Source organism: Eulemur rufifrons, chromosome 21 (assembly GCF_041146395.1).
Source record: "Eulemur rufifrons isolate Redbay chromosome 21, OSU_ERuf_1, whole genome shotgun sequence".
In the NCBI taxonomy this organism is placed as follows: domain Eukaryota; kingdom Metazoa; phylum Chordata; class Mammalia; order Primates; family Lemuridae; genus Eulemur; species Eulemur rufifrons.
The window spans coordinates 12145397-12160160 of record NC_091003.1 but is presented as its reverse complement, the minus strand read 5'-3'; positions in this window follow the sequence as shown (position 1 = coordinate 12160160).

Sequence of the window (14764 nt, the reverse complement as noted above, 5' to 3'; positions counted from 1 at the left end):
AAGATTTATATAGACTATTGACTATCTATAGCTGCCTTCCCGATATCAACTGATCCCAGGTGGGAAATCTGGCTCAGATGGGTGCATGGTGGGCCGGCTCGATTGCATGCCCAACAACCATTCGCCCCCTCCTCCTCTTCAACAGAATCTCAATTTTATTCACTCTCCTAACAGCTAAATGTTCAAAGTGAGGCTGTAACCCTCTCAACCCCAAGGGAGGGGTAAGTCTTTTTTTTTTTTTTTGAGACAGAGTCTTGCTTTGTTGCCCGGGCTAGAGTGAATGCCGTGGCGTCAGCCTAGCTCACAGCAACCTCAAACTCCTGGGCTTAAGCGATCCTACTGCCTCAGCCTCCCAAGTAGCTGGGACTACAGGCATGTGCCACCATGCCCGGCTAATTTTTTTTCTATATATATTTTAGTTGGCCAGATAATTTCTTCCTATTTTTAGTAGAGACGGGGTCTCGCTCTTGCTCAGGCTGGTCTCGAACTCCTGACCTCGAGCGATCCACCCGCCTCGGCCTCCCAGAGTGCTAGGATTACAGGCATGAGCCACTGCGCCCGGCCGGTAAGTCTTGATTGATCAAAACCAATCATAGCAATTCCATTGCCCTTGTCAGTGATGGCTGAAGCATGAGCAAACATGTGACACAATTCTGACCAACGAAGGTGACAGGAGTCTGCTGAGGGCTCCCAGGAGATGCATTCCTTCCTCCTACAAATTCAGTGCCTTTGGTTAAGACCGATGTCTTGATGCTTGGAGCTGTTGCAGCCATCTCTGAGCTTGAAGGGAAAAGTATAAGGACGAGGCTAGTCTTTGAGACTTTGAGAGCCACAATGCCTCTGAGCGTCAGAATTAACCCTGGAGCTGCCCTGCCTGGAGATGTCTTCATACATAGAATAATTCTGGGGGTTATACCGCTGGGTTTTCCTGGAAATGGTCCAGCTCACACTTGTGCCAGCATATTGTCTGATGTAGCATTTGCCCTGAACAAAAATTTCCTGGTTTGCCTGTTAAATTATATGGTCTCCTTATAAAATGTCCTTCTTATTTAAGTCACTTTGAGTTAGGCTTATTCTATGCAGCCAAAATATTCTAATTAATACAGGGCTAGAGAGAGGTACAGAGGACATGTGTGTACGTGCATGTACATATTTATACATACACACAAGCACAAGCATGACTATGCTAAAGTTCAGAGTGTATATAGTGTTTAACCTCAACTTAAAATGGCCTATGCTTTCTCTTCTTCCCTCCTTAGTAAACATCATTATTGTAGAAACACAAAGCACATGAGAGAAAAACAAATACTGAATTATAATCTGAGAATTCTTCTTCTCCCAAGTGTCCACGAATCTTGAAAGCAGCCTCTCCTGCTCCCACACACTGTTGTTTCACTATGGTCTCAAGCAGCAAAACTCTGGTTGCTCTTGATGCTTGTAGCCCTTTAACTTTTCCCAAAGTTGTAAATCCGCCGTCAGCAGAGGCATCTACGAGTCCTTGTTCTCATTCTCTCCTCTATCTGTCCTTCCCCAGTCACTCCACTAACGGCTTCAATTTGCCAGCTGCCCTCTCCCCTTACACTGTAATCAGCAGAGTGGGGCTGACTTGGCCATTGTCTCGGAGAAAACAGGGCAGCTTGCTGATGTAGTGTGTCGAACAAGTGCCCCATTAGTTTTTCTATCATCTGGTGAGCCTCATCCGTCAGTGTGGCTGATTTGAGACAAGGTTTCAAGGTAAACCGAACAGGCAGATACTCTAAGTTAAGACAAAAGCAAGTCAGAACACTCTATGCCTGCCCAGCCTAGATATGGTCCATGCAGATAAACTCTCTCTCTCTTCTATTCCTCACCTGATGCAAATTCATGTGTCTGAACTCAAGCTCTGTCTACCCAAGGTCAAGAACATCTGGACTTGGAGATTGGAATCAAGGAACTTAGAAGATGCTCACAGCTATTACTATCACTCCTCAAAATCCCTGAAACAGACACTCTTCTATTCTTCCACAAGACGATAGAAGTAGGCTCCACTCTTCTATTCTGACCATAGGAGCATTAAAAGGTACAACATTTTTGAGAGGGCAATATGATAGTATGTATCAAAAACCTTACGGACATTAATGCACTTTTATTCAGCAGTCCAATCTCTATGAACTTAGCCTAAAGAAAGAAAGGGGACAAATTTATATGTGTAGAATAATGTTCATCATGTCACCGTAATAGAAAAAATTGGAAGTGCTCATTGGCAGAGGGTTAGGGAAATGATTTATGCTACATCCATGCACAAGAGCAATGCAATGGAGCATTATAGTTATTAAAACAAGTACTGGTCACTGGTGAGAGCATAAATTGGCAACACCATTCTGGTGGATAATCTGGCAATATGTATCAGAAGCCTCCAAAATGCTCACACCCTTTGAAATAGTCATGAATACTGTTCACCAAATATTTCTGGCTCTCCGCCTTCCAGACACATGGTTAGAAAATGGACTTCATGGCCTCCTAGATGTTGTCCATGTGACTGGTACTGGTCAATGAGTTAGAAGAGGGAGTGAAGAATACTATTATTACTTCCAAGCCAGGGCACTGAATTACCACTGTAACATCCAGAGAACTCTTTTCTTCTTCTGTGGTGATTAGCAATGTTTGAAATGGTGGCAGTTCCATCCACTTTGGTCCCAGAGTGAAAAGACATAAATATCACCTAGCTGAACATGTGAGATGAGTGAGAAATAAGCCTTTTTTCTTTTAAGTTTTTACAGGTGTTTGTTACTCATCCCATCCTACCCATCCTGCCTGATACACTCTTTGACCTAGCATGCCACTTCTAGAATTACACTCTAAGGAAACACTTGTACACTTAGATACATGTTGGAGGACACCTTGTATAAACAGATACAAGTTGCAGGATGTTCATCACAAATAACATACGCAAACAAAGACACAAGGCAATTAAGTTTCACAGCACATACACAGTGCCAAGCTAGTTAGGTCAGAAGGCATTTCAACATTTTCCATACACCATGACATTTCCTAAGATGACCCAGGCCTGACATTGAACCCAAGTCACCATTCCAGCTTTTTCCATCCTTCCCTCCAAAGAAATTTACCCTCAGAGTCTCCAGAATCCAATCTGATGACTTTAGTCAAGGTTTCCCCAACCCATCAAAAACGTTAAATTTCAAAAGGCTGGGGTTAGGAACTCAATCTCTTTTCTCCCAAAAATCTCTGTGATTCCCATGAAAATCTATTCAACTCCTCCCCATAAGTCATCTAGTTCCACATAACAAGGAATATAGGGGAATGGAAAGCCTTTATCTATCCAAAAATATACATGTTGTATTCTTTTCCTGGAACAACAGGTACTAACTTGCTTTGCATCTTCATAACCCACTCAAGCAAAGTCTCCACCTCTAGAAATAAAAGCAGCTGGAAATGCAGCAACTTCTCTCAACACTGCGGTAAATAATTTTTAAGTTTATCAATTCATTATACTATTATTATGAATTATAACTGACCATCTTGACAGTGATGAGAAATGAAAGGATAAGGGCAGAGTAGAGGGAGAGTGACATGTTTCACCATCCAGATTAGAATTTGCCTTGCAGTCTCAGGATGCCCCTTTCAGCAACAGCTCTTTAAAATTTCACAATCCTACTGGGCACACCTTCTGCGCCTTAGGAAGTAGCTGGTAAAGAGAATAAGCAGAATGAAAGTCCCTGAAGGGCCCAGAGCGATGGTTTCTTAGTTGCAAGAAGGTGGAACACAGTTGCCAGTGGTGGCAACGGTGGCGGTGGTGGCAGCAGGGGTGGTGGGGGTGATGGCATTGGTGGTAATGGTAAGCACGGTAGACCTGCTCATTAGCCCAATCCTGACCCCCTCAATTCACAAGGCTGAATTAATGTGACAGTGTTAGTGGCATTAATATTTACTGGGATTTAATATTTTATAGCTGGTTGCTCACTCTAGCAATGGATTAAAAACAGAGAGGTCAGCTGTCATCAGGAAAAACAAGGAACTCAAAGTATTGAGGGAGGAAAAGGGGAGCAACAGAGCGTGAGTCAGAACAATGGGCAGAGAGGGGAGGACAGCCAGTCTCACAGTGAGAGTTGAGCATCTTGGGACACCTGCTTCATAGGCTCTAAGCCTGAGAGACAGAGGCATCACCAGGCCATCTTGTCAACCACTCTTCCCCTCCTATTGCTCCCTTTCTAGAACATTCTACCTCCATTAGCACACCTATCTCCCCTCCCATGTACGGCAGGAAGGGAAGAGAACATGCCCTTTTACACCTGAAACACCAACAGACTGACTTCAGAGAGCAAATTAAATTGGGTCAAGGCCACCATGCAAGGCCAGTCCTAGGATCTAGTCACTGGCTTCCCTTAGGATAGCTCCTCCCTGGGACCAGGTGAACCCATCTAAGAATCACAGTCCTGCCCAAAGTGCACTTGGAGAAGTGGTCTGTAAGCTGGGTGAATAGTTCTGTGTGGGCAGGGACCAGGTCTGTCTTGATCACCAATGTTTCCCAAGAGCTGGAAAAATGCCTGTAGCATGGTCAGAGTTCAACAATCATTTGTTGGATGTGCAAGTGAATGGGGAGTCCTATGGGATGCTGTATTTTTGAAAGTTTCCATAATCAAATAATTGTGGGAGGCATGCAGACTCTAGCCCTCTCTTGGAGAATCACAATGTAATATCAGAGAAGCCTTTGTCTAACTGTTTATCCCAGAAGGTTTCAAATTTATTTGACTATATTATCCCCCAGCTTTTTAAGAACACCTTAACTCTATTTCTGTGGGATATGCTTTGGAAAATGTTGATATGGGGCATTACAACTAGGGAAAAAATCAAGAAGTCTGGAGTCAGACAAATCAGGATTTAAATCCCAGCTTTGCCACGTTCCAGCTGGGTTGCCTTGGGCAAGTCACTGAACCCTTCTGAGCTTCAGTTTCCAACAATTATGTCACTCATGTAGGTTCTAACAAGAATCCAGTGAGATATACTACACATGCAAAGTAGACCATTTGCACATTGTAGTTGTTTACTGTTGTTTCTAAAAGCCAGATGCATTTTTTAAAAAAAGCCAGAAGCATGACAAGTTGACAAAAGTTGACATTGCCCAAAGCAGTATCAGGTTCTGCTAAAAATGTGCCAAAGTCTGATCTTTGAGAGCTTCTTGGGCCTTGAAAATAAGTTTCCAGGTACAGATAAGTTTTATTATCATAGGAAATTAATATCCAAATTAATTTAAAGGCCACTTGAAACACTGTGAGAGACAATGGTTATTCACAATTCCTTTACCCCTTGCCACCTCCCACGGTCTGAAGGTTGGAGAGTCAAATACTCAGTTCCCAGACTCCCTTGCAGCTAGGGGAATTGTGGCCTGTGAAATATAAACAGACATCTGCAAGGAGGCTTCTGGGAAAGATTTTGATTTTCTGATTTTAAAAAGAGTCAGACTTTGTACATCATGCTGACTATAGTTAATAACAATATATTGTGTATTTGAAACTTGCTAAGGGAGTAGATTTTAAGTGTTCTCACCACACACACAAAAAACGGTTAAGTATGTTAAATAGCTTGATATAGTCATTCCAGAATGTATACATATATCAAAACATCATGTTGTATACTACAAAGATATGCAATTTTTACTTTTATTAAAATAAAAATTAGGCCGGGGCACAGTGGCTCACACCTATAATCCTAGCACTCTGGGAGGCCGAGGTGGGAGGATCACTTGAGGTTAGGAGTTCGAGACCAGCCCAAACAAGAGTGAGACCCCGTCTCTACTAAAAATAGAAAAATTAGGCAGCATGATGTACCTGCACCTGTAGTCCCAGCTACTCAGGAGGCTGAGGCAGGAGGATCATTAGAGCCCAGGGGTTGGAGGTTACAGTGAGCTATGATGACGCCACTGCACTCTAGGCCGGTCAACAGAGTGAGATTGTGTCTCAAAAAAATAGAAAATAATTTTAAAAATTAAAAAATGAAAGAGTCAGACAAGATTAGCACAACCTTCTTTCCAGCCTCTTCTTGAATTGAGAGCAGGTGTGAAGGCCAGAACAGCAAGAGTCATCCTGCAACCTTGAGGGAAAATAAGAGAGAACTGTAGAGGGATCATTCTGGAATTACCGAGCCAATACACTTCAGAGCCAGAAACCACATTCCCTCAACTTCATGTTATTAAAAAAAAAAAAAAAAATGTAAGCCACTGTACATAAGTTTATGCTACTTGCAGCTAAATAAAATCCTATCTGATTTAAAAAGTAGGAAGAAAAGTTTGATTAGGACTTTATCTTGAAAATCAAATTGAAAATTATGAAGCTATGCTTATATCTCATATTAAACAAATTTAAGTTATAATTAAGTTGCTATAATTCCACGCTCTGATGGTGAAGACCAAGAATGCATCATTGATTTATTTGGGACAGAGCATAATTCTTCTAACTAAATTGTATCCCAACATACTGTAGAGATGCATGGTCTCGTCTTTTGACTTTTACTGCAAGTTCATTAAAATGAGCTTCATCAATTTTCCCAAGAGTCTCTTTTCATCTTCTGCTATTCTCATCGCTCCCCTTTGCAGCACCCATTGTGGGTCATTCTTGTGGATTTCTCTCTTCTTTAATTGCCTGACTCTGCCAGCTGTTCGGTGGCTAATGGCTTTGAGTGAGATTTGAGCAGTTCCCCGGCATCGCTGTCATCAGCTTCATGAGATCTCACATCTCAGGCAAGATCTGCAGTTTCACTTTGCAGTCAGTATGCACTAAACCTCCTTAACACTGTTGTATGTTTGCAACATCTGAAAATTGAGGGGGAGGCAGGTCCAGACACTGACCAGATGGGTGGGGATAGACTAGTGTTCAGTGAAAGACATATTTGCATGAGGATTGATTGTTTAAGCGGATAATCCATTAGGGAATATTTTTGTGCACTGATGGCATCCAAAAGTCTACAGTTGACATTCACCTTGATGTGACCATAAAGGCAATAACAGATTAGGTGTCAGAAGACCTGTGTTCTAGTTTCACCTCTGTCTCTGATTGGCTGCTTAACATTGAACAAGTCATTTCTTCTCACTGGAACCTAGTTTCCTCAACTGCAAACTGAAGGCACCATATACATCCTAAGATCCTTCTACTTCTCAAAAGTCTATTATCCAGCCAACAATTGACAACGGGGGTGGGGTAGGGTGGCAAGCTTGAGTTCCAACACTAAGAACCTCTGAAGCAGGTGGCAGAAAACCCTGGACAAGGTCCCTTGCTACATCTGACTCAGGCTACACATTTTCATTTTGAGGATGCCCTCGATGTCTTAGCAGCAGAGAAACTAATTAGATTTAATAAGAGACAAGGCTGCTAAATGAAAGTACATGAGAAATATCACATTGCTGAAGATTAACACATGTTCTAGTCTGGCCGCATAATAAAACCGGGGCCCCCATTTATCCTGGAATCTGTGACCTAGACAGAGTAAGAGAAATACGGAGCTCATTCATCTAGGATGAATAGGAATTTCATCCCAAGGAAGAACAAGGAATTATAGGCCATTTAGAAACAGACAATATATAAATGGTAAAAGATCAATCTTACCTCATCACTACTCTAATTCTTAATGATTATAAAGCTCCTAATGTTTAAAATGTTTCAATGGCTCCCTGCTACATTCAAGATATCCATCCACCTGGCGTGGTGTTCAAAACCTTCCATGATCTGTCCCCTGCCAGTATCTTGGCCTTTGTCACCTACTATTTCCTGCCTATTACTTTATAATTCAGCATCAAGGAATTGGGGGACATTGCAAAAGCTAATTCTTAGGTCAATGGAAGAGAAGCCTTTGTCTAATGCACTGCTAAAGCTCTCCTCTAAATAAATACCATTTACACTGAAACATTTCTCACTTCCATGGTTGTATTTCTGCTGTACTTCTCAGAATTCTGTTTTCTGCCTTCCACCCCATTCTGCAGCCAACCCATTTACAGTTCCCTGAGCATGCTCCCTTCAGCCTCCTCACTTTTACAAATGCTGTGCCCTCCTCCGGGGACGCTTTATCAATTACCGTGCATTTGACTGTAATCAACAGAATACCCACCTAAAAATGACTTAAATCATAAGGAACTTAAACTATTTGTTCAGCAATTCAATAATGACATAAAGGACATTTCCACCTCTCCACTCCACTGTCTTCCTGTTGTCCTTTATCTTCAAGTTTGACCACTCCTGGGGTGGCAAAATAGCTGCCACAGCTCCAGCCATCACAACTTACACAACAGCATCCAAAAGTATTCAAAAGATGACTTTCCCAGAAGCTCCTCCTCCCCCAGCAGAATTTCCCTCAAATGTTCACTGGCCAGAAAGTTCTTAAACTTCCTAGCAGTAAAACTTATCAAGCACTGACCCTCTGCTGCATTCCTAAATGTCACCTGAGCTTCCCCTAGCCTCGCCTCTGATTTTGTTTTTAATTTTAGCAACATTTTCTGAGCATTACCAAGTGCCAGATACTCTGTTAAGCACCCTACAAACACTATCTTATTTAGCCCTTACAGCAATCCTGTGAGATAAGCATTGCCATTCCATTCTACAGTTGAGAAAACCAAGGCCCAGAAAGGTTAAGCAACTTGCCCAAGGATATACAGCTAGAAAGAGGCAGAGCCAAGATTCAAATCTGAGTACATCCAACTCCAAAGCCCCATTTCCCAAATGCTCTTGGTCCCTCTGACTCCTGTCCCCTCCTGACATTTTTTGCCCCTCTGTTGCACATTCTCTGTAACACAGTAGAATCCTCCCTGTCCTACAGATCCTTCCCCTCTGCTTAGCAACACTGTCAGATCTTCCCTATGATTAAAGAAAAAACGAGAGCCGTTTCCCTTCACCCCGTTCTCGCCTCAATCCATCAAACTTCTCAAAAGCGCCATCTTCGCACTTACGGATTCCACCTCCTCAGCACACAAGAACTCCTCACTCAATCTAGCATCCTGCCACGGAAACTGCTCTGCCCAAGGTTATTAGCAACCTCAGATAGCCAATCAAACGGTGTCTCTCCACGCTCCCTCCTTCTGGACCTAATTAATTGGCGAGGCAATCAGACAGCTGCCCAGGACTCCAGTCCATATAGGACTCTAAAACATCACCGGAAATGCAACAAAAGGAAGAAAATTGTGTTTACCAGAACTCCTCTCAGAGATAGTGCTGAGTGCAGTTGGAAAACAAATTTTGACAAGTTACTTTGGGAAGGGCTGTGAGGTCTCCCCAAGAGACATGCTTGAGCAACAGCAAATGGATTTCCAACTGCCCCCTGTGAGGGCTGGTCTCTGTAACCGCAGGGCTTTTGTTCTGCTGAACACAGAATACAAGTCTGAAGTCAAAGCTAATTGCTTGGGTCAACAGAGGAGAAAGCTTTGCTCCATGCAGTGTTCTGGTTCTCCTCTAAATAAATGACACGCAGATGCTTAAAGAACATCAGTTTGAAGGGTGTGAGATTATTAGCCTGCCCTGTGGACCCACGTTTCTCAATTTCTCAGTCCAGATCTATCTGCTGTATACAATGTGGCCAACCTACTTCCTCCCATCCTCGATGGTCTGGTTGGCTTCCTTCTGGGCTCCAGCACCCCACTATTTCTCCCTCTCTTCTCTTTTTTCTTTCTTTCTCTCTATTTCTCACCTCTGTGTCCCTCGTTCCTCTACCACGCCCTACAATGAGGACATTTTCCCAGGCTCTGACGTCAGACTCCTCTCGCCACACTTTTTCTCACCTGATCTCAGCCATTTCTAGGCGTATTTGTTACCTATTGCTACATAACAAAGGACCCCAAATTTTAGTGGCTAAAAATAACAAACCTTGTTAATGCACAGTTTCTTTGGGTCAGGAATCCAGGAGTGGCTTTGCCAAGCATTTCTGGGCCAGAGTCCCAACGAGGTGGCAATTGGGTTTCAGCTGGGGCTGCAGCCATCTCAGGGCTTGGCTGCGGGAGGACCCACTTCCAAGCTTACTCGCATGGCTGCTGCCGGGCCTCAGGTCTTTACAAGGTGTGCCTCTCCACACGGATGCACCACAACGTGGCAGTGGGCTTCTGCAGAGTGAGCCTTCCAAGACAGCATCCGGGATGCAAGCCACAGGCTTTTTATAAGCCAATCTCAGAAGGACATCACATCACTTCTGCCATATTTTATGCACTAAAAGTGAGTCAATCATGTCCAGCCCATACTCAAAGTGTGAGGACTGCAATGGCACAAGGGCATGAATACTAAGAGACAGAGACCACCAGGGCCGTGTTAGGGGCTGCGTACCATACCAGGGCTTTCCCATCAACCTGAAGAGAGTTCTCACCTCGGCCATGACCTTTTCATCTCTCCATTGCCCACCATCCCAATCACCTGCTAAGTCATTTCATGTAAACACAGGAGATTTCTGCCACCTCACGCTCTACCTATGTCAAACCAACTTTCTCGTGTTCCCTTAAAGCAGCCCAATTCGCCTTCCCTGTTCCACTGATGGCAATGCTGTTCTGTTCCTGAATCTTTGGGCCTCTGAGTCATCCTTCATTCATTAATTCAATAAAAAAATTCTCATTGTTTAGCCTGGCATATGCCAGGCACTTTCATAGACATTGCCCTATTTAATTTTTGCGACAATACAAGATAGATATTATCACTCCCATTTTGCAGGTGAATGAACCCATTTTTCTTTCAAAGAGAAGTAGATCTGGAATCAGCCTTGTTCTGTGTGTTGAAACACAGCAACAAACAAGACAAGTGCAGCCCTCAGGGAGCTGATAACCTAGCAGAGGAGAATTTTAGTGTACAAAGGAGCTCATTGCTAAGGTCACATGTTGTATATAGTTAAGAACCAAGGCTTGGAACTAAACAGACCTATGTTCAAGTCCTAGTTTAGCCACTGACAAGATGTGTAATCTGGGGCACGTTATCAAATCTTTCCAGTCTTCAGTTTCCCTCTCTGTCAAGATAATCGTACCTACGTCATGCAGCTATTTTGAGTAGTAAATGAGATACTGCAAGTAATCCACACAGCACAGGGTCTAGCTCACCAGGGTTCAATAAAAAAGATTTTGATGATGACAAATGATAATGGTGATGATAATACTGCTCCACTCACAGCAAAATAACTGCTGCCATTTATGGAGAGCCACAATGTGCCAGAAACTTTTCTAAGCCCTGTACATGCAAGAATTCACTTGACCCTCATATCACCACCACCTCTACTCTAACTAAGTAGACATAGTTAATAGTATTAATAGTATTATCTCCATTTTACAAATGAGGAAAGTGAGGCACAGAGAGGTTAAGCAACTCGACCAAGGTCACAAAGTCAGCAAGTGGAAGAAACAGAATCTAAACCCAGGCATATTGGCCTCAGAGCCAGGAACTCGACAGACTTTTACAAGTTAAAGACTCTTGAAAAATCCAGTACTCACGGAATCATGGGGGGGAGGTCTGTGTCTGTGTGTCTATGTGCATGACTACATGTATGTATCTATTTGTGTGAGTGACTATGTAGGTGGATTTAAGTGTATGACTATCACATGTGTCAGACTGTATGTATGTGCATGAAACTATATGAGTTTATGTGTGTGTGATACATATGGGTGTCATACATATCTGTACATGACTATACATGTTCTATGTGTATGTGTCTTTGTATGTGGGTTTAATTGTATGACTGTATGTGGCTGCATACATGACACTGTGTGTTCTATGTATGTGTCTGTGTGTGTGACTATATGCATGTGTTAAACTATGGATGTTCAGGGGGCTTACACCGTATTGTGTAGAGAGAAAGAAATTTACACTCTGGGTCATGTTTTGCATTCGTTTTGCATTTGGTCATGTAGTTTTGTGTTGCAAGAATTCTTGCTTCTTTATTTTTCTTAGAGGTCCTCTCCTCATACTAAAGAATGATCCCTACTTGCAGTTCATGGAACGATGAAAAAGCCTCCACTGGCAAAGTAGAACCCACCTCTTAAGGGTACATGAAAAGAACTCAAAACCTCACTTAAACCTTTCATACTGATAAATTATAGGGAGATTTCCTCAGTAAAGACGACAAATGAATTACACAGTATTTCATTCCAATGTACTCTCCTCTTTCACTCTATATATTTCTACACCATTAGTGGAAGAAGAACAGCTCTACGGAACACAGGCTCCAGAGTCAGCCCACCAGTGTCCCGCCCCCTCCACCCAGACTTGGTGTCTCTGTCACAATGGCTTGACGGCTTGTACACCCCTCCCCCACTGAGGATGTCTCAGCTTGGAAATGACCAGTTCTGGCAGCAACAAAACCCACTTCCACGTTTCTCCTTCTTTCCTTCCTCTGTATCTTATTTTAGGTTTTTCTTCTTTCCTCACATTTTCAACTCTCTTCCTCCTCCCTGTTCCTGCCTTCCATTTTTTATCTTTGCCCATAAAATTAGGAAGCAGGAGTGGTTAAGAACCAGGAATTTTGTGTCAATTAGCTCTGCCGTTAACTAACTGTGTGACCTTGGGTATGTGATTTAACCTCTTAGAGCCTCAGGTCCTTCACCTGAAAAATGAGACTTTTTATGAGGATTAAATAAAATATGTAAGTACGGTTATTAGAATTGTGCCTGGCACATGGTAAAGCACTAAATATATATTAGAATTAATTATTAAATTCACGATGAATCACAATGGGGACTCAATTTTCCTGACTTCCTGGGTTGAATGGTTTTATATCTGTTAAGAATAGACCTCTGGTCAAGGGTGAACTTGGTCTGGCAGCATGCTGTGGCTGAGAAGACAGACCTGGGTTGAAATGTCAGCTCTCCAGCATACTGGCTTCGTGCTCTTGGGTGAGAAAGACTTCAGCTCTCTAGGAATCAGTTTCCTCAGCTGTCAGATGGAGACAGTAATCGCCCCCATCGTTCAGCTCTGGTGCATAGCAAGTGCTCAGCCAGCTGTTACTATTAAGATTGGGGTTTACCTGTCCATTTATAGCCCATGAACTCCCCTTGCAAATTTTCTGCGCTTTTCTCTCTGTACTTGGTATTGAACCCTCCTCATTCCCCACTTACTCATAGAACTAGGAAGGTTCATAGAGTGTTCATTCAATGGTGTATCTGATATCCATTCATGTCTAACAAACCACCCCCAAACTTAGTGGCCTAAAACAATCACAGTCATTTATTTTGCTTATGAATCTGCAGTTGGGTTGTGACTTGGCAGGGTGACAATTCTCTGCTCCACGTGGCATCAGGTGAGGCAGGTCAACTGCAAGCTGGAGGATCCACTTTCAAGGTGGCACAATTACATGGTGGGCCAGTTGGTGCCAGTTTCAGCCTGGGAATTCAGCCAAAGCTATGGGCTGGGAAATTTGGTTCTTCTCCACAGATTGCCTGGGTTTCTTCACAGCATGGTGGCTGGGTCCCAAAAATGAACATACTAAGAGAACAAAGAAGCGCATAGCATTTTTATGAACTAGCCTGGGACATACAGCACCACTTCCAGGATAATTCTATTTATTGCTCAAGGCAATCTCAAAGGTGTGCCCAGGTTCAAAGTGAAGGGACATAAACTCTTGATGGGGGAGTGGTAAGGCTCTAAAAAAGCATGTGGGATTAGAGATATTATTGTGGCCACCTTTGGGAAATACAATCGCTGCACTTAGCTACTTTCTCTCTCCCCCCACCCACCTTCTACCCTCCAAATAAGGCATTGCATCTAAATTAGCTACCTTCCCCAACCAGCCTTGACCAAGTTAGAGCCAGAGAAAGCCAAGCTAGGAGCCTCACAAGACGTTGAACTTAGTCCTCTTCCCAGTTGGTTTGGATTTTCTGTGTGAATCTGCTGGTTTGGGCAGTTTTGCCTCCATTCAATGATCGTTTGCAGGAGGTAGTTCTGGGAAAGGTGGGTGGAGACAAAACAAGAGAATAGTACAAAATACCGTGGTTGAGTTTAACGTCTCATTTAGAAATGTAAAAATGGAGGCTCAGGAAAGTGAACTGAAAGTGAACCTGATCTAACAGGTCAGCGCCAGGACTCGTAACTATCTCCTGATCCCAAAGTCAGTGCTCCCTGCTGCTACTGCACTGCCTTGGGACCCAAAGAATTTTGATAAAATACTTACTCGCTAATAAGAACTAGCTAACATGCACCTCAAGTCCTAGATGGGCAGCCATGCCCTGCCCTAGACCTTTCTGACTGGGGAGTCTCAAGCAATCAGGTTCTATAAGATGCACATGATGCGTCCACCCTTCCACGTTCAGCTGATTGGCTTAAGTTTAATCACCTGACCTAAAGGCAACCAATCCAGAGGCTTAGTACACAATGCTGAGCTGAACCAATCAAATTCTCTCTCTCAGGAGTGTGACCCAAGAAATAAGAAGAAGGCCATCTATTCATGGGAACAGAACGGAAGCTGAAAGATCCTGAGACGACAGAGTGGGGTCGGAGCCACCTTAAAAGCCTGTGCAAGCTGATATGTAGATAAGCAGAAACTATGAGTTAGAGATAGCCTGGTGGTCTGCAGAGAGGAGAGGATAGTAGTCCCAAAATAAAGGAGTGACAAAAGGAGAGAGAAGACAATCGTTAGAGCTATTTTAGATTCTGAGAACTTTCCATTCCAGTTCCAGAGACCTTATGATTAAGGCCCTTTAATTTACACTGACCTGGGTCCCTTGCCAGTTACCTCACTGCCTTACCGACTAAAACATGTAGATGGTATTCACCCATTTCTCAGATAAAGAAACTGAGGCTCAGAGACATTAACTGACTTACCCAAGAAG